Genomic DNA, 25,193 nt, shown 5'->3' with positions numbered 1-25,193 from the left:
ATTTGAAAACTCTCGCGAAACGGCTAGAGGGGCATTATCTCCCCTAGATAGCTCTCATGTCTGGTACCACTGTACTGCAATATCACAGAGCCTATACGAAGCTAACTCCACTGACACGACCTCATTCGCATGCATAACCCTCAAGGTCCTCTGCATACCATCTATAAAATCCTGAGGGTCCATATTTTGCTTCAACATAGAAAACTCTGGAGGATCTAACCCGAGATAAGTCTTAACCCTCGTACTACTAGCTCGGTCTACCTGATCAACACCAAATCCTTGCCGATAAGCCTGAGCGACTACTAATCTAGTCAACAGATGTATAACATTCCGCATATCTAGGCCCGGTGTATCTGGCTGAGGAACTGGGGTAGGTGCCAGAGGCGGGGTATGTGAAGTCTGAGATGGGCTCTCACTCTAAATCTCATCTTGAGTCCTAGTAGCCCGCTGGGTACGGCTAGTGGCCTCACCAGACACTCCCTTACCCTTTTGGGCAGTTGTAACTTTTTTGCGAGGCATCGTTAAAATCAGAACAAATAATTAGAAGACGAGATTTTAACACATGGCTCAAGAGGACAATCTAAGAGAGAAGGAATGACAATTTCCTAAATGTCCTGTAGCCTCCTGTTTATAAGTGTGGTGCACAACACACCCGTAAACAAGACTCTACTAGACATGGTCTGTAGACAACCCTAGGACAGAACTGCTCTGATACCACTTCTGTCACAACCCATGTCGGTAAGTCATGATGAGTGCCTGATCCCTAATTGCCAAGCACCCCTATACTCGTACCTGGATAACGAGGGCCCGCAAATCACTCACTCTGAGCTATACTGACTCATGAAAGGATGACATCATGAACTCTATACAAATTGTACTTATATATATGTATATATATATATATATATATATATATATATATATATATATATATATATATATATATATATATACTGAAAGAACAGTGCAAGCCGACTAGGCCGCTACATATACTGTACACAAAAGAATAGGAGCCAACAAGGCTACATCATCTGTCAAATACATACAACTGTCTACAAACCTCTACTAGAATAGAAAACTGTAGAAAGGACGGCATAGGGCCCCGTTATACCCATATGCATATACTTCTCCAAAAGAATGGCAAACCAAAATAAACTATAGCTCCGTATTAAATGGAGCGCAACAACTACTGCTGAGTAAAGATCCTACAGAGCGGGACCACCTGTCCGTCTACCTGCGGGCATGAACGCAGTCCCCTAAGCAATAGGGGAATCAGTACGGACAATGTACTGAGTATGTAAGGCATAAGAACATCAAGCACATAAGAATTATGAGAGATATCTGGAATAGGAAAACTAAATCTCCATATCTGAATGCATCTGTAACTGAACATCTGGAACATCTGTTCAACATGAAAGTACCTCGCAGGGCATATGATATGCATAGGTCATAATATAACTGTTAGTGCCGAGGAACGTACGGCCCGGTCCATATATCATCATCATATATTTATATATATTGCTACGAAACGTGCAGCCCGATCCATATATCATCATCTCTGTGCACCAGCTGATCAGGTAGTAATGCGTATATAACGCCAATCCCTTTCCCCATACCTCATATACATATAATATACACGTGTATAACGCCTTCTTTTCATAGGTCAATATGTATATGTATAAATGAATGCAATGCATGAACAAATTGGATACATAGAAATCTCGGAGTGACATAAGGTCGTACTACCTCCGAGGAACATCCTTTGAGCTAACATCATCAATGACCCATGAACAGAAGGAACAATCATAGTGGGGTATAGGAACATCAATGACTGAAGTTCTACTAGTACTTCTAAGAGTAGAGTAATATGGAAGCTCGTTTACTTGCTTGTTGGTTCATATCATAAAATCATGCCAAAAATGAAAGAAAGGCCAGCCTTAACATACCTTAACGTCTCCTTAATCGCTTAACGTTCTCCTTCCATGTTCGCAACGTCTAATTCCAAAGGATCATGCTAAGGTTAAGTCTTGAAATAGCCCCCAATCAACAATAACATTATCATCAATTTCGTAATTAAGAGACTTCATTACATGCCCAAAACTCCTTTTCATAATCAACACACAACAACAATTTCAATACAACTCTATATACACTCACATACCACACTTCCTCATCATCATTACTACCATTCATAGGAAGATTATACCGAAAGTACTCCCACAATTACAACTCAAGTTAATCTGCTACTCCTAATATTATCAAATCCACATTTGAACTTCCTTTTTCACTTTCTTTCCTCAAACAGGTTGATTTCAACCGAACTGTCACGACCCAGCTAGGGGCCGCGACGGGTACCCGGAGCTAGTTACCGAGCACCGCTCACTCTACTACTTATCTTGCCCATCTAATATTCTTTTATCAATTTATATACCAGTTGTAGGAAAATCATAATTTACAAACATAAATACTTTATATACAATTGCCTTTCGGCCATCAAAATAATATACATGTATATGAAAACGTCTTGTGAGACCATCTAACCCACACTGCGTATCTACGAGCCTCTACTAACATAATGAATACATGGACGGAACAAGACTCCGTCATGCCCAAAATATGCATACATGAGTGTACATCAAAAGGATAGTCATAAGCACCTCCGGACGATGGAGTGCTTTCAACCAGCTGACTGCTACTGAGGATCTGGGCCAGGCTCTTCTCTCTGTCTACCTGTGGGCATGAACACAGCGTCCGAAGAAAGGACGTCAGTACGAATGTTGTACTGAGTATGAGAAGCATAAACAATGAAAGAAAACATTAACAATAAAGTGATAACATCAACATGAAATATCTGGATCTGTCTGATAATCATAAAGGAAATCATGTCTGCCATCTTACTCATACTTATCCTCATAACATATATGCATCGTATGCAAGCTGCCCGTCCATGTCGGAACGGTGTGATAATCAATAATATTAGCCCGCGTCCAGGCCTCCCGCGTCTGGGGTACCATCTCATGCCGCCCACTAGTGGTGTCTGCCCATGCCCGAAGGTCATGGTGTATCCGTATAGCTGCCCGCCTTGGCGGTGACTGCCCGACAAACTAGGCACGGTGTGAAATGCTCATGTCATGCTTATCATAAAATGCTCATAATAATAATATACTCATCATAAAATACTTATCTCATTGTAATACATGCATAAGGCTCAAGATCAACTATACTCTATCGGGGTGACGTAAGGTCGTGATCCCCCGATTACATTATGGAACAACTATTGATACTCTGCCTCACCTTGAAAGAACTAGTACATAAGGTGAGTGTAAGCGATAATTAACATCATCATTATACTAGCATCATCATATCGTATTCCTCATCTTATAGAGACATTAAGGAGTTAGACTCCTAGCCTTTCGGACTACAAGAACTCATGAAGAGAATAGGAATTTCGTGCTACAAGATTCATGCCATCAGAAAGAAGGGACTAGCTTCACATACCTTGGTTGTTTAGCTAAGATATCGCTCACTCGTTCTCCTTCAATTTCGCGTTGTTACCTTCATAAAGAATTCATATCAACATTAGCACACTAACTACAAGAACGCGTCGCTAATTCTAGGAGAAGTCGGACAACGCTTCTCTTGTTTATACTAATTTCCATGTTTTATATTAACCCCCAACATTCATAGCATTACTCACAATATCGAAATCAACAATCGTCGTTTACGTACATTTAGCAAAATCCACCATTTTCCTCCAATTTCCCTCATAATTAGCCTTATGACTCGTCCTTGCATTTTCATGCGTTTAATGGTTGTTTCATGATGTAAGCATCATTTACAACATATTTGTATTCACAACACTTCAACATTCATAATTCAATCCCACTATCATTCGTTTATGGCACTATTCACTCAGTAATGGTCCATTTCTATGTTCTTCTACATTTCAAGTGTTTAAGCTTTTCAATACTTCAAACAACATAGAATGATCATGAAACTTACCTTGGATAGTGGTTGAACAACCCTTGAGTTGAAATTCTTCACTTAGCCAAAACCCTAGTTCTGCCCTTCTTTAGAATTTCTTGATTTAGAAGATCCTTTGATGTGTTCTTACACTTATTTTCATGAATTTAGTGGTGATGATCTTGATATTCCCTTTGATTCTCTTAAATTCTTGTGGAAGAATAATTTGGAATGTTCTAGAGATTTCTTGAGTTGTGTTGATGAATAATGAACTGAATTGTAGTCCAAGCCCCTTTTAATAATCCCAAAATTTGATCTTTAATGAATTCTCGTCGGGTGAACAGTGGTCGTAAATTGCAGTTTACGGACCGTATTCTGATTTACGGCCCGTCCACTGTGGACGTATTTAAGCATTCCAAGAAACAAAAAGTTTGGCTGAGGATTATGGCACTTTACGACCTGGTTTACGGTCCGTAAACCAGTTTACGGGCCGTAAACTGGGTCGTATTTAACCATATCAACGCTGGGCAGAAAGTTGAGATTTTTGGAATGATGGAATACGATTGCACTATACGGTCCGTAAATCACTTTACGGGCCGTATAGTGCCATATATGACCACTGGCAGAAAAAATTTCTGCAACTTTATTATTTCCAAAAATGCAAAATTAGCCATTCCCGACTTAGTAAAACACCATACACTCAAGTCCTTCATTGTTCTACTCATCACACAAGTACGAAAAAATTTCCGAGGTGTAACATTCTTCCCCCCTTTTGGAACATTCGTCCTCGAATGCTCGACACTCGGGGATTCTAGAAAAGTTTTTTACCAGAGTTTCCTTTGTAATTTGGCACTACCAATTTACCACAACGACCCATAATATCATCGCCTCACAGGGCTATATCACAATATCAACACATTTATGGCCACACACGACCAAAAACATAAAACTAAAACATTCATACCTCATATCGTCGACGTCTCGTCTTGAATCTCTTCGGGGGATTGGAACAAATGGGGGTACATAGATTTCATATTTTCCTCCGCTTCCCAAGTCATTTTTTCCCGATTATTGTTCTGCCATAGCACTTTGACTGAAGCAACCTTTTTATTCCGAAGCCTTCGCACTTGTCTATCCAAAATAGCAATGGGCACTTCTTCGTATGTCAACTTCTCTGTCACTTGTACATCATCAATCGGAACAATCCTCGTGGGGTCTCCAATACACTTGCGGAGCATCGAAACATGAAATGTTGGGTGTACAGATTCGAGCTTTGAAGGCAAGTCCAATTCATAGGCTACTCTACCCACATTGCGGATGATTCGATAAGGTCCAATGTATCTTGGACTCAATTTCCCCTTTTTGCCGAACCTCATTACTCCCTTCATTGGCGAGACTTTCAAGAATACCCAATCATTAGCTTGAAATTCTAAATCCCGTCGGCGGTTGTCCGCATAAGACTTTTGGCGACTTTGAGCTGTTAACAGTCGGTCTCGAATCACTTTAACCTTTTCAACTGCTTGTTGGACCAAGTCGGGGCCTATCAATTGTACTTCTCCGGTTTCAAACCATCCATTTGGAGATCTGCATTTTCTTCCATATAAGGCTTCATACGGGGCCATTTGGATACTGGAATGATAGATGTTATTATAGGCAAATTCAATAAGAGGAAAATGCTCATCCCAACTACCACCGAAGTCCAGCACACATACTCGTAGCATGTCTTCTAAGGTCTGAATAGTGCGCTCGGCTTGCCCGTCGGTCTGTGGGTGGAACGCCGTACTGAGCTTAACTCGAGTACCTAGACCTTCTTGAAAGGACTTCCAGAACTTGGCTGTGAACTGTGCCCCTCTATCCGTGATAATGGCCAAAGGAATACCATGAAGTCGTACAATATCCTTGAGATACAATTTAGCATAGTCTTCCGCTGAATACGTAGTCCTGACGGGGAGAAAATGAGCTGCTTTTGTGAGCCTGTCCACGATCGCCCATATAGAATCATACTTCCCTCGCGTACGGGGTAATCCTACCACAAAATCCATATTAATTTCTTTCCATTTCCACGTAGGAATTTCCATTGCTTGCAATAAACCTCCTGGCTTTTGATGTTCGGCTTTCATTTGCAGACAATTTGGACATTGGGCTACAAACCCTGCTATGTCTCGCTTCATGCCATCCCACCAATATAGCAACTTAAGGTCGTGGTACATCTTGGTTGCACCTGGATGAATAGAATACCGGGAATAATGTGCTTCCTCTAAAATTTGTTGGCGTACGTTTGCCACATCCGGTACACATAACCTGCCCCGATATCTAAGGACCCCTTCTGTGGAAACTTCGAATGGAGACATTTCTTTTTCGTGAGCTAGATCTCGATAATGGCTTAGCTGGGAATCCTCATATTGCCATTCCTTCACTTCTAGATTCAATGATGAAACTGTGGGGTCATTGATGCTAATACTTGCATCTCCTGAATCAGTCGCACGTACGCCGAGACTTGCTAGTTGATGGAGCTCACGAACCATTTCCTGCTTTTCCGAAGGAACTCCACATAAAATACCTATCGATCGGCGGCTAAGTGCATCTGCCACTACATTCACCTTCCCTGGATGATAAAGAATGTTCACATCGTAATCCTTCAGTAATTCTAACCATCGCCTTTGCCGCAGGTTCAACTCCTTCTGTTTGAAAATATATTGAAGGCTTTTGTGATCCGTATAGATGTCCACGTGCACACCCTATAAGTAATGTCTCCACATTTTCAATGCATGAGTGACCGCAGCATGAGTGGGATAATTCTGTTCATGTTTTCGCAACTGTCTCGAAGCATATGCAATAACTTTCCCATGCTGCATCAATATGCATCCTATTCCCACACCGAAGGCATCACAATATACGACATAGCCATCGGACCTTTCTGGAAGTGTTAGCACTGGCGCTGAGGTCAACCTGTTTTTTAACTCTTGGAAACTACGCTCACAGGCATCATTCCACTGGAATTTAGCCAACTTCTGAGTTAACTTCGTCAATGGGGCTAAAATAGATGAGAAGCCCTCTACAAATCTCCTGTAATATCCTGCTAACCCAAGAAAACTACGAACTTCCGTAGGTGTCGTAGGCCTTGACCAAGTCTTCACAGCTTCTATTTTCTGAGTGTCGACTCGGATACCATCATCTGAAATAACATGACCTAGAAATGCCACTGAGTTTAGCCAAAACTCGCACTTCGAAAACTTTGCATACAATTCCCGATCTCGAAGAACGCCAAGAACAATTCATAGATGATCTGCATGTTCTGACTCTGTGCGAGAATATACCAGGATATCGTCGATAAACACTATCACAAAAAGATCCAAGAACGGCCTGAACACATTATTCATTAAATTCATGAACACCGTCGGGGCGTTTGTCAACCCAAACGACATCACTCGGAACTCGTAATGGCCGTACCTCGTTCTGAAGGCTGTCTTGGGAATGTCTTCTTCTCTGATCCTCACTTGATGATAACCCGATCTTAGGTCTATCTTAGAAAACCACTTAGCACCTTGTAATTGATCGAACAAGTCTTTGATTCTGGGAAGGGGATATCTGTTCTTCACAGTCACCTTGTTCAACTGTCTATAATCGATACACATTCGTAGCGACCCATCTTTCTTTCGCACGAACAAGACCGGTGCACCCCACGGTGATGAACTGGGTCTAATAAAACCCTTCTCGAGTAAGTATTTCAACTGTGCCTTTAGCTCTTTCAACTCTGCTGGAGCCATTCGATAGGGAGGAATAGAAATAGGCTCGGTGTTGGGTACTACATCAATAGCAAAATCGATTTCCCTTTCTGGAGGAAGGCCTGGTAACTCGTTGGGAAACACATCTGGGAATTCATTCACTACCGGGACAGACTGGAAAGTTGGCAGTTCCGCTTCCGTGTCATGAACCCGAACTAGATGACAAATATAACCCTTGGCTATCATCTTTCTCGCCTTAAGGTAGGAAATAAACCTACCCTTTGGGGAAACTGTATTACCCTTCCACTCGAGTATGGGCTCTCCAGGAAATTTGAATCGAACTACCTTTGTCCGGCAACAAACATTAGCATAGCATGACGCCAACTAGTCCATACCCATAATTACGTCAAAATCTATCATCTCAAGTTCAATCAAATCAGCCTTTGTCTGACGATCACGTATAATGACTACACAGTTCTTATATACTTGCCTCGCTATTACAGGATCACCAACCGGAGTGAATACTTTGAAAGGTTTAATTGGCTCGGGTCTCACCCCAACACAATCAGCGATATACGGAGTAATATATGAAAAGGTAGAACCTGGATCAATCAGAGCATATACGTCACGGGAAAATATAGTCAGGGTACCTATGAGAACATCTGGGGAAGACTCGAGATCCTGTCGCCCAGCTAAATCATACACACGGGGCTGAACAGCACCTGAAGTAGATGCTCCCCCTCTACCTCTGCCTCTACCCGCTGTAGTCTGAGGAGTCTGTGTTGTCGGGCGTGCTGAAGAAGAACCCGCTGCTGAACCTGTAGGCTGAGTCCCAGCTCTATCTCTCGCTGAGGGGCAATCTCTCATCATGTGACCAACTTGCCCGCAAGCATAACAAGCATCCGAACCCTGACGACACCGTCCGGAATGTAATTTGCCACACTGGCTACACCGCGGTACTGGAGGTCTCCTCTGACTAAAATCTCCCTGATACTGAGAACTTGGGGCCCTCGAACTCTGACCCTGCCCTGACTGGAAAAAGCGATCGAACCTTCCGTCTGAGAATCTGGGAGGCGCACTAGTCACGGACTGACCTGAGTGCCTGGGATGTGTCTGTCTCGATCCCTCTCTATAATCACTGCTCTCTCCCATAGATCTAGCCCTCTTACCTTGTCTTCTGTCACCATCACGATCACTTCTTTGCTGTCGTTGTCGTTCCTCGATATTCTGAGCATGGGCCTGTATCCGGGAAATATCCATCCCGTCTTGCAAGGAGGCCGTCAAACAATCTCTGTACAAATGTGGCCCCAGACCAGTCACAAATCTATAGATTCTGTCTCCCATGTCGGCCACCATAGTCGGAGCATATCGGGCCAATGAGTTGAATTGCATGCTATACTCTCGGGCACTCATACCCCTTTGCTTTAAATTCAGGAACTTGTCCGCTCTAGCTCGGCGGACTTCGGGTGGCAAGTAGTGACGAATAAAGGCATCTACAAACTCTTGCCACACGGGAGGTGGAACATTTTCTCCTCTTGTTATCACCAAATTCTTATACCATAACACCGCCACATCGCGGAGTCTATAAGAAGCCAACTCCACGGATTCGGTCTCGGAAGCATGGATAATCTCTAAAGTCCTCAACATCTCATCAATAAAATTTTGCGGATCATCATCTGGCTTTGACCCAAAGAATTCTGGAGGATTTAAGGCCATAAAGTCACGGGCTCTCATACTAGCTGAACGATCCCTTGGACCCGCATCCTGTCGTTGTGCCTGAGCGGCAACCAACTGCGTCAGTAAATGGATGGCCTCGGACACTTGTTGACCCGAAGCATCCGGTGGAGGAATCGGAGCTGAGGCTCCTCCCTGCTCTTCTACATTGGGCGCGGCCTCACTTTGCGATTCGCTTTCGTCTACATTTGCCGGAGGCTCTCTTTGTGCCTGTCTCTTTGTCGTAGCTTTGCCCTTCTGGGCAGCTGTAGCTTTTCCTTTTGGCGGCATTTTCTGAAACCATAACACACTTTTAGGAATAACATAATCCTAAGCATGGCTCTATCGCACGATTTCATGAGAAGAAGGATGGTCATTTTCCTAAATGCCCTGTAGCCTCTTGTTTATTAGCGTGGCGCGCAACACACCATATACAAGACTCTACTAGACACGGCTCGTAGACACTTCCTAGGAGGAACTGCTCTGATACCACTTCTGTCACGACCCAGCTAGGGGCCGCGACGGGTACCCGAAGCTAGTTACCGAGCACCGCTCACTCTACTACTTATCTTGCCCATCTAATATTCTTTTATCAATTTACATACCAGTTGTAGGAAAATCATAATTTACAAACATAAATACTTTATATACAATTGCCTTTCGACCATCAAAATAATATACATGCATATGAAAACGTCTTGTGAGACCATCTAACCCACACTGCGTATCTACGAGCCTCTACTAACATACTGTATATACATGGATGGAACAAGACTCCGTCATGCCCAAAATATGCATACATGAGTGTACATCAAAAGGATAGTCATAAGCACCTCCGGACGATGGAGTGCTTTCAACCAGCTGACTGCTACTGAGGATCTGGGCCAAGCTCTTCTCTCTGTCTACCTGTGGGCATGAACACAGCGTCCGAAGAAAGGACGTCAGTACGAATGTTTACTGAGTATGAGAAGCATAAACAATGAAAGAAAACATTAACAATATAGTGATAACATCAACATGAAATATCTGGATCTGTCTGATAATTATAAAGGAAATCATGCGTGCCATCTTACTCATACTTATCCTCATAACATATATGCATCGTATGCAAGCTGCCCGTCCATGTCGGAACGGTGTGATAATCAATAATATTAGCCCGCGTCCAGGCCTCCCGCGTCCGGGGTACCATCTCATGCCGCCCACTAGTGGTGTCTGCCCATGCCCGAAGGTCATGGTGTATCTGTATAGCTGCCCGCCTTGGCGGTGACTGCCCGGCCAACTAGGCACGGTGTGAAATGCTCATGTCATTCTTATCATTAAATGCTCATAATAATAATATACTCATCATAAAATACTTATCTCATTGTAATACATGCATAGGGCTCAAGATCAACTATACTCTATCGGGGTGACGTAAGGTCGTGATCCCCCGATTACATTATGGAACAACTATTGACACTCTGCCTCACCTTGAAGGAACTAGTACATAAGGTGAGTGTAAGCGATAATTAACATCATCATTATACTAGCATCATCATATCGTATTCCTCATCTTATATAGATATTAAGGAGTTAGACTCTTAGCCTTTCGGACTACAAGAACTCATGAAGAGAATAGGAATTTCGTGCTACAAGATTCATGCCATCAGAAAGAAGGGACTAGCTTCACATACCTTGGTCGTTTAGCTAAGATATCGCTCACTCGTTCTCCTTCAATATCGCGTCGTTACCTTCATAAAGAATTCATATCAACATTAGCACACTAACTACAAGAACGCGTCGCTAATTCTAGGAGAAGTCGGACAGCGCTTCTCTTGTTTATACTACTTTCCATGTTTTATATTAACCCCCAACATTCATAGCATTACTCACAATATCGAAATCAACAATCGTCGTTTACGTACATTTAGCAAAATCCACCATTTTCCTCCAATTTCCCTCATAATTAGCCTTATGACTCGTCCTTGCATTTTCATGCGTTTAATACTTGTTTCATGATGTAAGCATCATTTACAACGTATTTGTATTCACAACACTTTAACATTCATAATTCAATCCCACTATCATTCGTTTATGGCACTATTCACTCAGTAATGGTCCATTTCTATGTTCTTCTACATTTCAAGTGTCTAAGCTTTTCAATACTTCAAACAACATAGAATGATCATGAAACCTACCTTGGATAGTGGTTGAACAACCCTTGAGTTGAAATTCTTCACTTAGCCAAAACCCTAGTTCCGCCCTTCTTTAGAATTTCTTGATTTAGAAGATCCTTTGATGTGTTCTTACAATTATTTTCATGAATTTAGTGGTGATGATCTTGATATTCCCTTTGATTCTCTTGAATTCTTATGGAGGAATAATTTGGAATGTTCTAGAGATTTCTTGAGTTGTGTTGATGAATAATGAACTGAATTGTAGTCCAAGCCCCTTTTAATAATCCCAAAATTTGATCTTTAATGAATTCTCGTCGGGTGAACAGTGGTCGTAAATTGCAGTTTACGGACCGTATTCTGATTTACGGCCCGTCCACTGTGGACGTATTTAAGCATTCCAAGAAACAGAAAGTTTGGCTGAGGATTATGGCACTTTACGACCTGATTTACGGTCCGTAAACCAGTTTACGGGCCGTAAACTGGGTCGTATTTAACCATATCAACGCTGGGCAGAAAGTTGAGATTTTTGGAATGATGGAATACGATTGCACTATACGGTCCGTAAATCACTTTACGGGCCGTATAGTGCCATATACGACCACTGGCAGAAAAATTTTCTGCAACTTTATTATTTCCAAAAATGCAAAATTAGCCATTCCCGACTTAGTAAAACACCATACACTCAAGTCCTTCATTGTTCTACTCATCACACAAGTACGGAAAAATTTTCGAGGTGTAACACGAACATTCTAAATAATACAAAGATAGACATGAAAACTAACCTTTTATCACTTGAGAACAAATTATTCCACTTAAGTGAAACCCCAACTTCAACACCCAAGGAATTCTTGAATTCTGCAAACCCTAGTGGGTCTTTCGACACTTGATTCTCTTGATTTTTACTTCTTGATCCTTGATTTCACTTGGGTTTTATTTAATATGGTAAGGAGAAGGTTCTAGAGCTCTCAAGGCTTGGGGAAATGTAGGAAATGAAATAAATGAACAAGGGTGGTCATATATAACAAAAAAGAAATCTGGCCCGACTTGGATCTACAGCCAATTATACGGGTCGTATAAATTATACGATCCCTATAAATGAACCGTATAATCCTACTAAAGGGTCACCCATTTCTGGAACTGTTCTACGGAGGGGGGGGGGGGGGGGCTGTCAGCCAATTGTATGGGCTATATAAATTATATGGTCCGTACAAATGGCCATACAATCCCTTTTTTCCCGTAACTCATTCTCGTCGATTTGTTCAGCCCCCAATCCTTATGGAACCTTATTGGAACTTGCATAATGCTTCATTAACCATCTAAGGGGACCTATAGCTCCCCCTCGAGACATTACTAAACAAATTATATCTCACTTGATGCGAAACCTTCCCAAACATGATTTACATTCCACTTCCTTCGACGAACTTAGTTTCACTGATTCATATGACTTCAAAATCTTTTGATACGCACTTAAAGTCATCAAATACTCTCTTTAATCTCATAGGGACTTCATGTTCACCTTATTATCGTGTTGGTCTACTTACAATGCAACAATCTGAATCTCCGAGATGTAACATTTTGAAGACATGAATAATCTCTGGAGTCTTGATTTTAGAGGAAAGCGTCTTAGGACCTTGGTTGGATTTTTTTGACACTATTTTTCCATCTAGAAGCCCTGCAGATTAAGCAATCATTGACATTCTTCCTTCCTAAAAAGCATGCAATCATTGAGACAAGCGTGGATCTTTTTGTAATTTAACCCAAGCCCTCAACTAAGTTCTTGCTCTCATAAAATGAATGAGGCAACTTCTCACACTCTGTTAATGCATCCTTCAATAAACCAAGCAAAGCATTAAAAGACTCATTTGACCATTTGAACAATAGTTTTATACGATAAAGTTGAAGCAAAAATGATAGTTTACTGAATTTCTTGCACCCAGGGTAAAGTTCTTCATTTACATCTTTCATGAGTTGTTCAAATTTATCCACCTCTGGATGCGGTTGATTTCCTGATGAATGAGGAGTATTGTCCTCTAAGTTTGGCTCTATATCTCCCCCATCACTGGTGTTATCATCCATAAAATGGGTGATGCTTCCAAAAGCATCATGTATCATTCCTCTCATATCATCGACCTTGAAAGCTTCTTGCCTGTCGTAATTTTCCTCGATACTTGTTGATCCATTGAAAGACTCCCCATGAAAAAACCAATTATCATATGAAGGCATAATACCATGAACCACGAGATGATCATATGCCATTGCCTGATTTACTTGATAGAATAGCACACATTGTGTACATGGGTATGAAATTGTTTCTCCGTTATGTTTTTCATGAAAGACGTGGTTTAGAAAATTTTCTACTCCATCTAAATACTCTTTACTGACTGTACTATAATTGATCCATCTTTTACTTCTAGAATTATCCATGATTGTACAAGAAACTTATTACTTTTCTGCAATTACAATACAAACACTTCAGCATGTTTGTAAAGTTAAATTATAGAAACAAAAGTTAAAGCTTTGAAATCGGATCACCTATCCAAAATTTTAGTAGAAGCACATAGCTGTTTTGGGCTGAGACTTAAAACACACCATCAAAGGAATTAGACAGATTGAGAGAATAAAAAAAAGGTCAAGGGAATAAGTATCTTTCTTGGACAGGATACAAATTAATAAAGCAAAGAGTACAGTAAAACAAAATTCTAAGAATCATATTAAGGTTCATGAAACAAGATCATCCACAGAAGAACAAACAAGACATTATAACGTATCATGTGATTATAAGCACCAACAATTGAAACAACCAGAGATGGTACTATACCAATAATATAATGTGTGTTACATATCTAATTGATCTACTCAAATGAAAAAATGAAGAGGAAGCAGAAGCAGTACAAAATACTACTACATTTTTTGAAATTTTGAAAACTTGTGGCACAAGACCAAAGCCTCGGGAGTAGGACATATTCATTCCAATCTTAACATAATAAACAAGAAAGATAGAAGACATTCCCACTTTGACAGCAAGTTGGAGAAACAAAGTCTCTACAGAATCCTTTAAGAACCTACTTATACATATGACACTGAGTGAAGCGCAAAAAAGGTATCCACAAATGTAACGACCCGTTTGGTCGTTATAGTCCTTTTGGCACTTTAGCCACTTCCGAGTGTTTATTGACTCATTTTGACCCAAGGTTGACTTTTGGGCAAATGGACCTTTTTTGGAGTTTCGTCAACTCCGAGAGGTCAAGATCATTGTTTCGAACTTGTATGTATGATTGGTTCAGTTACCAATGCATTTTGACGCATTTCGGGACGTTGGATGGAAATGGGAAGTAGGCACCGGTGGTTGACTCGGTTAACGAGACCTCCGTTGGAAATTTTGAGACTATGAGTGCGTGCGTAGTGTATTTTTGTATGGGTTTAGGTGGTCAGATTATGAGCAGATGGCCTCAGGAATAACCCAAAAATTCGATGGAAGACTTAGAGAATTGGGAATTTCTGGTGTCTAGTGCCCGCAACGGCGGCACCAGAGCCGCCGTGGCGGTGTAGTGACCGTTGGGGCAGTCATGCGTAAAAGGGCCCTCACAGCAGTGTCCCCGATGCCGCAACGGCACCGCTGTAGCGGCACTACCCTAGCCGTGGCGGTCACGGGTAGGGGAACTTCATTAAATGTCTTAAAATAAGACCTAGACCCTCATTATGTCATAACTCGATATTGGAGCTTGGGAAGGCTGTTCTTGGGGATAAATTGAGGAATTTCACGGAGGTAAAGCTTTGTCTAATCACTTACTTCTCTTTAATCATTATCATCTTAGAATCATCCATTCCCTTTTCAATTCCTTAGAAGTAGAATTTGAAGAAAGGTTTTGGGAGACTTCTCCCTAGGGTTATAATTGATAAAATTGATGATGTTAGTACTAAAATATGATGAATCTAAGCTTAGTAACCCCATATCTTCCACTTTTGACGTTGAATTTCAGATTTGGCGAATTAGGGTTCATACCTAATTTGGGGGTTTTACTAGAAATTAGATTTGGGGATAGTTCTTGAGCTAAATCAACGAGTAATGTTTGGGTTATGATTACCTAGGATTCAATTTGGTGTTTTACCCGTGAATTTTTCGTTTCACCTTTGTGGGCCCATTTTCCCAATTTCTAGGGTTAAATTGGACCTAATTGATATCATAGCAATATTAGTATCATTATTCATGATTTATAATTTAGAATTTGATTTTGCTTAGACTACTTTGGTTCTGAGCTTCAGAGGAAGGGCAAGGCGATAGAGTGACTTGTTGGTGTTGGAGTTCGGCAGTCCAGATAGGTTATGGTTTACCTTTGGTGAGATCTAGTATAGTGAATCACATATTTTGATTATGATGTCGGAGACAGCATGTGAACCTTTGGGTGTGAAGTTGGGATGGATATTGCCTTAGGTTGGGCCCTGATGTGCGTTGGGACTAGCCACCCCGTTATATGCCATGTGTAGTTAGTAGATAGTGAATGTCGCATGTTGTCCTGATTTGGGATAGGATTGGCATACCCATTGTTGGTATTTGTACTATGATACATTATTGGCGTACCCACTGTTGGTACTTCAGTTATTGATATATGTTAGCATACCCACTATTGGTATTGTGATGTGATATATTGTTGGCGTACCCCATTGGGGTACTTGTGATATTGAGCCTACTTTTTGATGATTGACGTATGCATTGCACGCATTCTCTCATATTATCATGCATGACAGATATCCGGTGATGATCCGGTATCGTTGATTGAGCGAAGCTGATATTTGATAAACTCTTTTACTTGAGTGATTGTGAAAAAGGCTGATGTCCGAAGATCCATTCCGGAATCTTTGTTTATATGAAACTGAGACTTGCTAAACTCTTTTACTTGGGTGATTATGAGGAGGCCGATGTCCGTGGTTCAATTCCAGAATCATTGATTTATGAAACTGATATTTGACAACTCTTTTGAGTGATTGTGAGGAGGCCGATGTCCGATGGTTATATTCGAGTATCGTTGTGCATGGACATTTTCGATGTTATCCCGGATTTTATTGTAGTGCATAGGCTCCGCGGTCCCCCAGAGTGGTGCCAGTTAGAATCCCCCTGTGAGCAATTAACCAGGGTCCCATCTGTCTGTTTGGCAAAGATTCAGGACGGGTGGCACTCAGACTTCGCGAGTCACACTGGGTTGTGCTGCCGAGACGTCGATATTTCCGTCCGGAGTACATGTGTACATCTCATTTCATAGCATGGCATGGCATCACATTCATACCATTATTGCATTGCATTGCATTATGACTTGAGTGATATCTCGTGATGACTGTATTGTGGTGGATTGTGTTGTTGATTCTATGGTGTTGATTGTTCCAAGAATTGATATACTTAGACTTATTATATTGAGGTTAGATACTTACATAGGTGTTGATGGATACTCAGTTATGATTATATTGTTTCATGCTTGATTATTCTGCTTGTTTATCTGCGTTATTTTCTGAATTATGTTAACTATGCTTAGTCGGCCTATGATGCCTACCAGTAATGTTGTTTGTACTGACTTGCACTTGCTGCATTCTTTTATGAATGCAGAGTTTCAGGCCGGACCTACTTCTCTGACTCGTGGCTGATCGACTCCTCAGCTTCTACTTGAGTTTTCCGGGGTGAGCGTGGCGACCACTGACCTCGAAGACTCTTCTATTGTTTATTTCTTACTTTTGTTTCAAGACATGATTTGAGACATTTTATGTATTATTATTATTCAGAACAGAGTTATTCAGATTCAGATGCTCTTGTATGACCAGACCAGATACTGGGGTGGATTCATTTACTTCCGCACTTATTTATAATATACTATATTGTGAGACTTACGTCATTTACTTCTTCCGCTATTTATTATATTTATTGATTGTGAATGTTGAGTTAAGGGTTCGCCTACCGAGAGGGGAATGGTAGGTGCCCGCATGACCTAGGCTAAAATGGGAAGTGGCAACAAACTACATTATCACATCTTACCTTCAAGAGGAAGCGTTTAGCCTATGTTTTACCTTTAAAAAGGCGTTATGCTAAGGTAATTTCTTATTCAACCAACTGATGTAAGTATTTTATGGATCATATTCAACCCCCATCCAGTTAAAAATAACTTAGAAGGTAAAACAGAAGATAACCCATGAATACAATGAAAACTAGTTCATTTTCTTTCCTAATAACTTGGAGCAACGGAGTATCTATTAATATATATCACACTGAGTACAGCACAAATAAACTATCCCTGGTGACAAGTGTTGCCTTATCAACCACTAAATTGTCGGTACCGAAGTAATTTCCACTCATTCTGGTGCATAATCAGAGTATTTAAACACTTGTTCGAGTTCACTATTGTCATTTCAGCATATAGTTTATAGGTTCTGTTGGCTTTTTTGCTGGATTGATTGAGGATGCTAAAAATACATTACCTACGAACACTTAAATATGCTTTTAGCATATGCTCAATTTAGAATAGGAAATATCAGTGTTGCCTAATAAACCACACATAATTGTTCGTTATAGAAGCAGAGATTATTGAGATTGAAATATAAAGCAGAAAATCGCTTCAACTAACGTGCATAGAAATAGATACATGAGTAAAAATCAAACAAGCATTCCAGATCGCGTAATCATCTTCAAATACACTTAACACTCACAATTTTTGAAACTCTCCTAATTGTCTTCAAATACGCAATGCTTGACCTTCTTACCTAAAAAAATCGGATGCCTGAGCCCAGCTACTGATGATGAATAGCGAAGGGAAAGTTCTGCTATTTTGCAAAGGAAAATTTCTATAAGAGTGTAAAAAATTTATGCGATATCATATATATAGATATACAGATCGTATGGGAAAATTCAAAATCAAGGTAAATTGAGAGAGCTATATGTACAGAGAGCGCGAGCAAGAGAGAAACAGAGAGCATCGACATCAATTCCAGTAAAATAATCCACTGAGTCACATAAGCTAGAAATCAAAGCCTAATTTTCTCAACTTATTGCAAAAAATCATCAATTCCAGTAAAATCACAAATTAAGTCACATAAACCAGCAATCAAAGCCCTATTTTCTCAACTTAGTGCCAAATATCACACAAAAACTAATCACTTCCGAAAAATACTAAAATTATCGAATGATCAATTGAATCACATAAAGAAGAAATCAAAGCCCTACTTTCTCAACTTATCGCCAAAAATCAAACAAAAACTCATCAATTCCAGTAAAATAATTAAATTAGTCACATAATCCAGCAATCAAAGCCCCAATTTCTCAACTTACCACTAAAAATCACCAATTCCGGTAAAACGATTAATTGAATCAAATAATTACCAAACAACACATTGCAAATTCACAATCGTCAAAGCTAACTGATTAAACTAAATTCAAACAAAAATTCGAGCTAAACATATAAAAGCTATGGATATGAGAGAGAGAGAGAGAGAGAGAGAGAGAGAGAGAGAGAGAGAGAGAGAGAGATTTGAATTGGGGGGTCGGTTTAGAGAGTAAAATATCTGGAGGGAAGAAATGTTTTCTGATAGGAAATAACTGGATCCATTTGGATGTTTGATTTTAACTGAAGAACGAGCTGAACTTCATGTTTTCTTTCCTTTTTCATTTTCCATTTTATTTTTAATATGGTTCTAACTTCTATCTATTTTATATTATATTTACATTTAGACACGTCTTTAGATTTCCATTGTTGTTGAGTTTTAAAGGTAAAGTAAATGATTTTTTCCTACCTTCTTTTCAATTGAACTTGTTCTTGGACACGTGCAATATTTCCAAACTAATTAGTACAAACTTCTTAAAATAATACTCCCTCCGTCTCAAAATATTTATTGCATTTTCATTTACACACACCTTAAGAAAGCATTTATAAGGGTAGAATTTTTACTATTTTACCCTCTTAACATATTTCATGTAATCTCTCCTCAATAAATATCTAGTCTATTAATGGTGAGAACCTCTTAAATGTTGTTAATTAATACAAGGGTAAAATGAGAAAAAGTTAATTAATTTTGTCTTGATTGGATAAAACGACAAATATTTTCAGACAAGTATTTTTAGTAAGGACGATAAATATCTTGAGACGGAAGGAGTAGAAATTATATTGGAATAAGTGTGCAATCAACGAGTTATACGAAATATGAAAGGGAAAAAGTGAAAGTACAAGCCCATGAATGATGAGTATACACAATTATATTTATTGTTAGTGCAAAAGCACAATCTTATTCTAAACTACAATTAGCGGCAATTAAGTTATTGCCGTTAACTAATTTTCGCTAACAGCATATTTTGTTGTAGTGACACTCTAAGGTACTTCCCATCCTCCATCCAGTTTGTTCTTCATTGTCAAGGAATCAGTCTTTACTGTAACCGGAGTCAAATGTCTATCAATACAGAATTTCAAACCATCCTTAATAGTTGTGGCCTCTACTACAATATTTGTTATATCGTGTATTCTCCTACCCTTACCACAGACCAAATCTCCAAAGTTATTTCTAACACAGAAAGCTACAAAAGAAGGGCCTGGATTGCCCCTAGAGGCTCCATCTGTATTACACTAATACCAGCCTATTGAAGGGCGCTTCCAGTTGACCATTTTAACACCAATATGAGGCTTATATTCTTCCAACATTTGAAACAAATAAGGTCAAACTGCATATATATCCTTGAGCTAAAGGATATTTGAGCCTGTTAAATAAATGTATGGAAGCACTGATATCATGTATCACCCTATTAATAAAACATAGGTGCCTCCATAAACAACTGCATTCCTTCTCTTCCAAATGTGTCACAACATTACTGCTGGAATGGCTTGAAAAATGGTTTTTAGTTTTATTGGCATTTCAACTTCCCACCACTTGTGTACTGCCTGTTTTGCTTGAACGAAAAGACCATTTAATCCTGCTACACTACAAAATATGTCCATACTTTAGTAGAAAATTCACCAGTCAGGAAGAGATGTTCCATTGTTTCATGCTTTGGATTTGCACAACACCACTATACCACCGCAATTCCCATCTTTTCCAACACTTCATCTATGAGAATTTTTGCCTTCCATAATCTCCATAAGAAAACAAATTTTTTGAATGGGATGGCTTTCACCCAAATTGTTACACCTTGGAAATCTCGCATTGTTTGCGTCGTAAGTAAACTAACGTAAGCCCGGAGAGGCCATGGAACCCTTATAAGGTTAAGGAATACTTTTAAAAAGTGTTAAGAAAGTATCTAGAGGTTCCGGGTTCAAACAAATCGAAGAGATTGAGTTTGTTGAAACTTCAGGAAAATTTGGCAGAATTCTAGACAAGATTTTTGGTCCAACTTTAGGGAGGTATATCTCCTATCATATGAGGGGTTAAGGAATGCATAACCTATGTGAATTCAAGTTCATAGAGTCTTCTTTCCAATGCAACTAACAAATTGCAAATCCGAGACGTAAGGTACCATGTACAACCTGTACAAAAATATACGATTTCAAGTACAGATAGTTTTTCGTTATAATGTTGGAAAAATGAAGTCCCAGATAAGGCCCAAAAGTACGGCCTGTACATGGAAGTACGACCCATATAAGTTGGGCATATTTTGAGGCGGTGGCCGACCTTTTGATACTTTAAAATCGGTCCAGGGTTCATTTTTTATTATTTTCACTTCAAACTTCGTCCAAATACTCCCCAAAACCTCTCTAAAAGTTCATAAGTATCCAAGAACAAAACATGATGATTTGATGCTAGATTAACCTTGGGGATTAGCTTAAGTGAAGATTAGCACTTCTTTGGTATTGTATTAAAGTTAAAGCATGTTGTGAGCCAAAGGAGGCTTTCATTTCGAGTTGTGGCTGCTATATAAGGTAAGTATATTGGGTTCTTAAGTATATTGGGTTCCTACTTAGAATTAATATTAATTTGATGTTGGTTAAGTTAAATGGATGGATTGAACATGAACTAGTGAATAAAGTTGCCAATTGAGAATAGTTGGATTCGTGGACTGTTTTCTTGCTATAAATAAATGGTGTAAGGCTAGAATCAATAATGAATGACTTCATTATCATGATAAGGATATTATTAAGCTAAAGTAAGAAGTCAATAAGGATGATACAGGATACTATATGATATCTATACGGGTTATGGGAAAGGTAATGGCGTTATATACGCACCACCGCCTGATCAGCTAGTTATATGATAATGATTATGCCCACAGAGGCCGATATGATACGATGGGGTGACCACAGAGGCTTGATGGAGTTATATACACATAAATATGTATGAACGGTGTTATATACACATATATACAATACTTATGCATATCATGGCCCTCAAAGGGATTTAAGATGTACAAGTTGATTCCTTCTTATCTCATGTTACTCTTGTGTCTATCTTATGTTGTTTTCACGCCTTACATAGTCGGTAATTTAGTCGTACTAACATCCTTTTTCGTAGGGACACTGCATTTCATGCCCACATGTCCTGATATACAGGTTAACGGTCCTCCCAGTAGCTTACCAGTTCAGCAGCCAGCATCATTGCACTCCACTTCCTCTAGAGTCTCCCTTTGGGTCAGTACGAATATATATATATATATATATATATATATATATATATATATATATATTATGGGTATGGCGGGGTCCTGTCCCGATCTTATGATGATTATGTACTGCTTAGAGGCTTGTAGACATATGTCATGTATGTTGATATTTTGTACGGATGCTCATGTCGGACTTGCAGGCCAGTATATTTCATGTATATCACGTTGGGGTAGTTCCTTGTCGAGTATTCTGTATGTTTATTCAGATGTCTCTTAGCGGGCCTCCTGTCCCACTTGTGTATGTTTGTACAGTTATGAATATATGTCATGGTGGTGCCCGACAAGTAAGGCCCGAGTGCCCGTTACGTCCCACCAGTTTGGGTCGTGACACAAATCTTCTGGAATTGCTGTGTAGCAAATTACCTATTCCTCAGTAACTCCCATGCACTTCTAGTAGTAAACTTGCCAAAACTAGTTTTATCACGACCCAAAAATCCCAAAGTGGCTGTGAGGACACCTACTTAACTTATAGGCAAACCCAAGTAATACTTAGTCTTCTAACAATCATAAAAGCATAAATTAACTCATATATTTGAGCAATAAAGTTTCATACTTTATAAATGCGGAAACTAAGTTCTACACCTCTCCAAAACCTGAAAGTCATAATTACAAGAGCTACTATCCGGAATACAAGGCTAAAGTTACTACACAATATTGTTCAAAATGAAGAAAGACAGTAAATAAGATAAGAATCAAGTCCAGTGTTGTGGGACCATCATCAACTCACCCTAGACTCCAAAGCATGCCTCCATGATCAATAGGATCTCGTCCTCTACTTGAACCCGGATCCAAACTTGCACATAAAAGGTGCAGCAAGGGTAGAGTGAGTATGGGAAGAACGTGTACCCAACAAAATCATTGACTGACCCTAAACTATAGTGACAACGAGGGTTTGTACTTCCGATACACACCTCTTTGCTTTGTCAGTCTTAAGTTTCACAGTTTATAAGCAATCAAGCATTTGAAATAAGGAATCCATATTCCAACCAAGTGATACAACTTTCACCTTTCCCAATATTCAAATAATACTTTCAAATACCCAACACAATCAAGTATGAATGGTATGAAATGCAATACAATTGCCAGTATACACATGCTCCTGTGATGTCCCATGAAATTATGGCACATCTAATGCTTTTTAAATCTAAGTTTTACTTGTTTTCGAGTAAGTTTGTGTTAGTTTGATGTGTTTTGTGTATGTGTAGGTATTTAGAAGTGGAATTGCAAAAGCATTTGAAAATAAGGAATTTTGAAGACAAGGCACTGCTTTTCACTTTTACGGACCGTCAACATGCTCGACGGTCCATCAAGCAGGTCATCGAATTACACTGAGTAAAAGATCAGAGACTGTACTGCATTGATGCAAAAAGACGAGAAGATCGACGGACCGTCAACATGATCGACGGTCCTTCGATGTACATGGACGGTGGAGTTTCTGCAAGTTAAAAATTATCATCAGACCATTGAAGTGCATCGTTGATATTTCGACGGTACCATCAATATACAAAGATGGTCCGTCGAGTTACAAGCCGAGCTGGAACTAGATTGGGATTAATTATTCCGAAGTTTAACTTGTATAAATACCTGTTTAGGTTTTATTTTTCAGACATCTGGAGTTTTAGACTTGTAGTCATTACTTTTGGGTTTTTAGTACGATTGAAGATTTTCCAGACAATTACATTCGTTTACTTTCAGTTTTATTCGTAAGTTTCAATACAAATTCAATTATGCAATCTTCAATATTTTATTGTTCTTCTTCTTCTATGAGTAGCTAAACATCTTTACTAAGGTTGTCAACCCAAGGACGGGTGTTTTGTGATTGGGGATTGTGAATGATATACACATAATGAATTTTTAGGGTTTATTTGTTCTTCGTTTTCATCGTATAGTTAGTGGTTGCAAACATTAGCTAATGTCATAAACTTTGGTTTATTTGGGAAAATAACTAGGGTTTGGTAAGAACAAATAACAAGAACTCAAGGCTTTATACCTTGTTTAATAAATTCACTTAGGAATAAGAGGAATTTACTTGGCATAATTAATTGTTCTTCATGTATACTTTCTTATCTTTGGGAAAAGCATAGAAAGAAATAATCTTTTTTTATTGAGAAATAGTCTAGATTCACATAGAGGTTAAGTGCATTCATACAACGATCCATTAGAAGTATATCAAGAACGATACTCATGATCATACACTTTATCTGGCGGGGACACAACCTCAGTTCTTTTTCTCTATTTATTTCCAACTCTAAATTAGTCCACAAACCAAAACTCTTATAAAACTCTTTTTTCTGCAATACACCAGGACCGTAATGTTATATCCCGTATTTTTGAACGTCAGATTAATTGCTGAGGTGGGACCCACACATCGAGATTTTTTTGGGACATCTAAAAATTCATATGAATCACATATGAGAAGTTAAACACGACTCAAGAAGGATCCTTGGGCCAAATCAAAGTGGAAGTCCTCCAAACGAATATTTTTAAGAAAACGTTTTCGGGTGATCTGACTTCAAGGGGCAAAAACGGTATTATAAGTTTGGAATTTGGAAAAGTACCAAGAACTAGAAGTTGTAGATAATTGAATTAGCTTTCCAACCATAGGTCGTGGGTGCCCAGGTGAGATTGGTACAAGGCGATATGAATGTTTTAAGGTCGAAAGGTCAGTGGACTAGGCCCAACTCGGGACCAAACCGAGTTGGCCCAAAAAAATCAAAAAAAATAATAAGGCCCAAATTTGTGAGGCCCAACCGGCCATGGTTATGGCCCAAGCCCATATTAAAATAAATTTGGTCAATAAATAAGATGACTAAGTCATCTTATTCCACATAATGTTCTAGAAATTTCAAGAAAAACAAGAACAAGAGAGAGAGGAGAAAAACTTAAGGCCATTTCGGCCAAGAGGAATTTTCACAAGAAAAATTTGCAAAAATTCTCCAAAAATCATTTTCTACTAAGTAAAGGGTGATTAACAAGGTGGAGTTGTTGTTGGAGCAAGAAAAATTCAAAATCATACAAGTT

Source organism: Lycium barbarum, chromosome 2, assembly GCF_019175385.1.
Source record: "Lycium barbarum isolate Lr01 chromosome 2, ASM1917538v2, whole genome shotgun sequence".
NCBI lineage: Eukaryota > Viridiplantae > Streptophyta > Magnoliopsida > Solanales > Solanaceae > Lycium > Lycium barbarum.
This window is presented reverse-complemented; position numbering follows the sequence as displayed.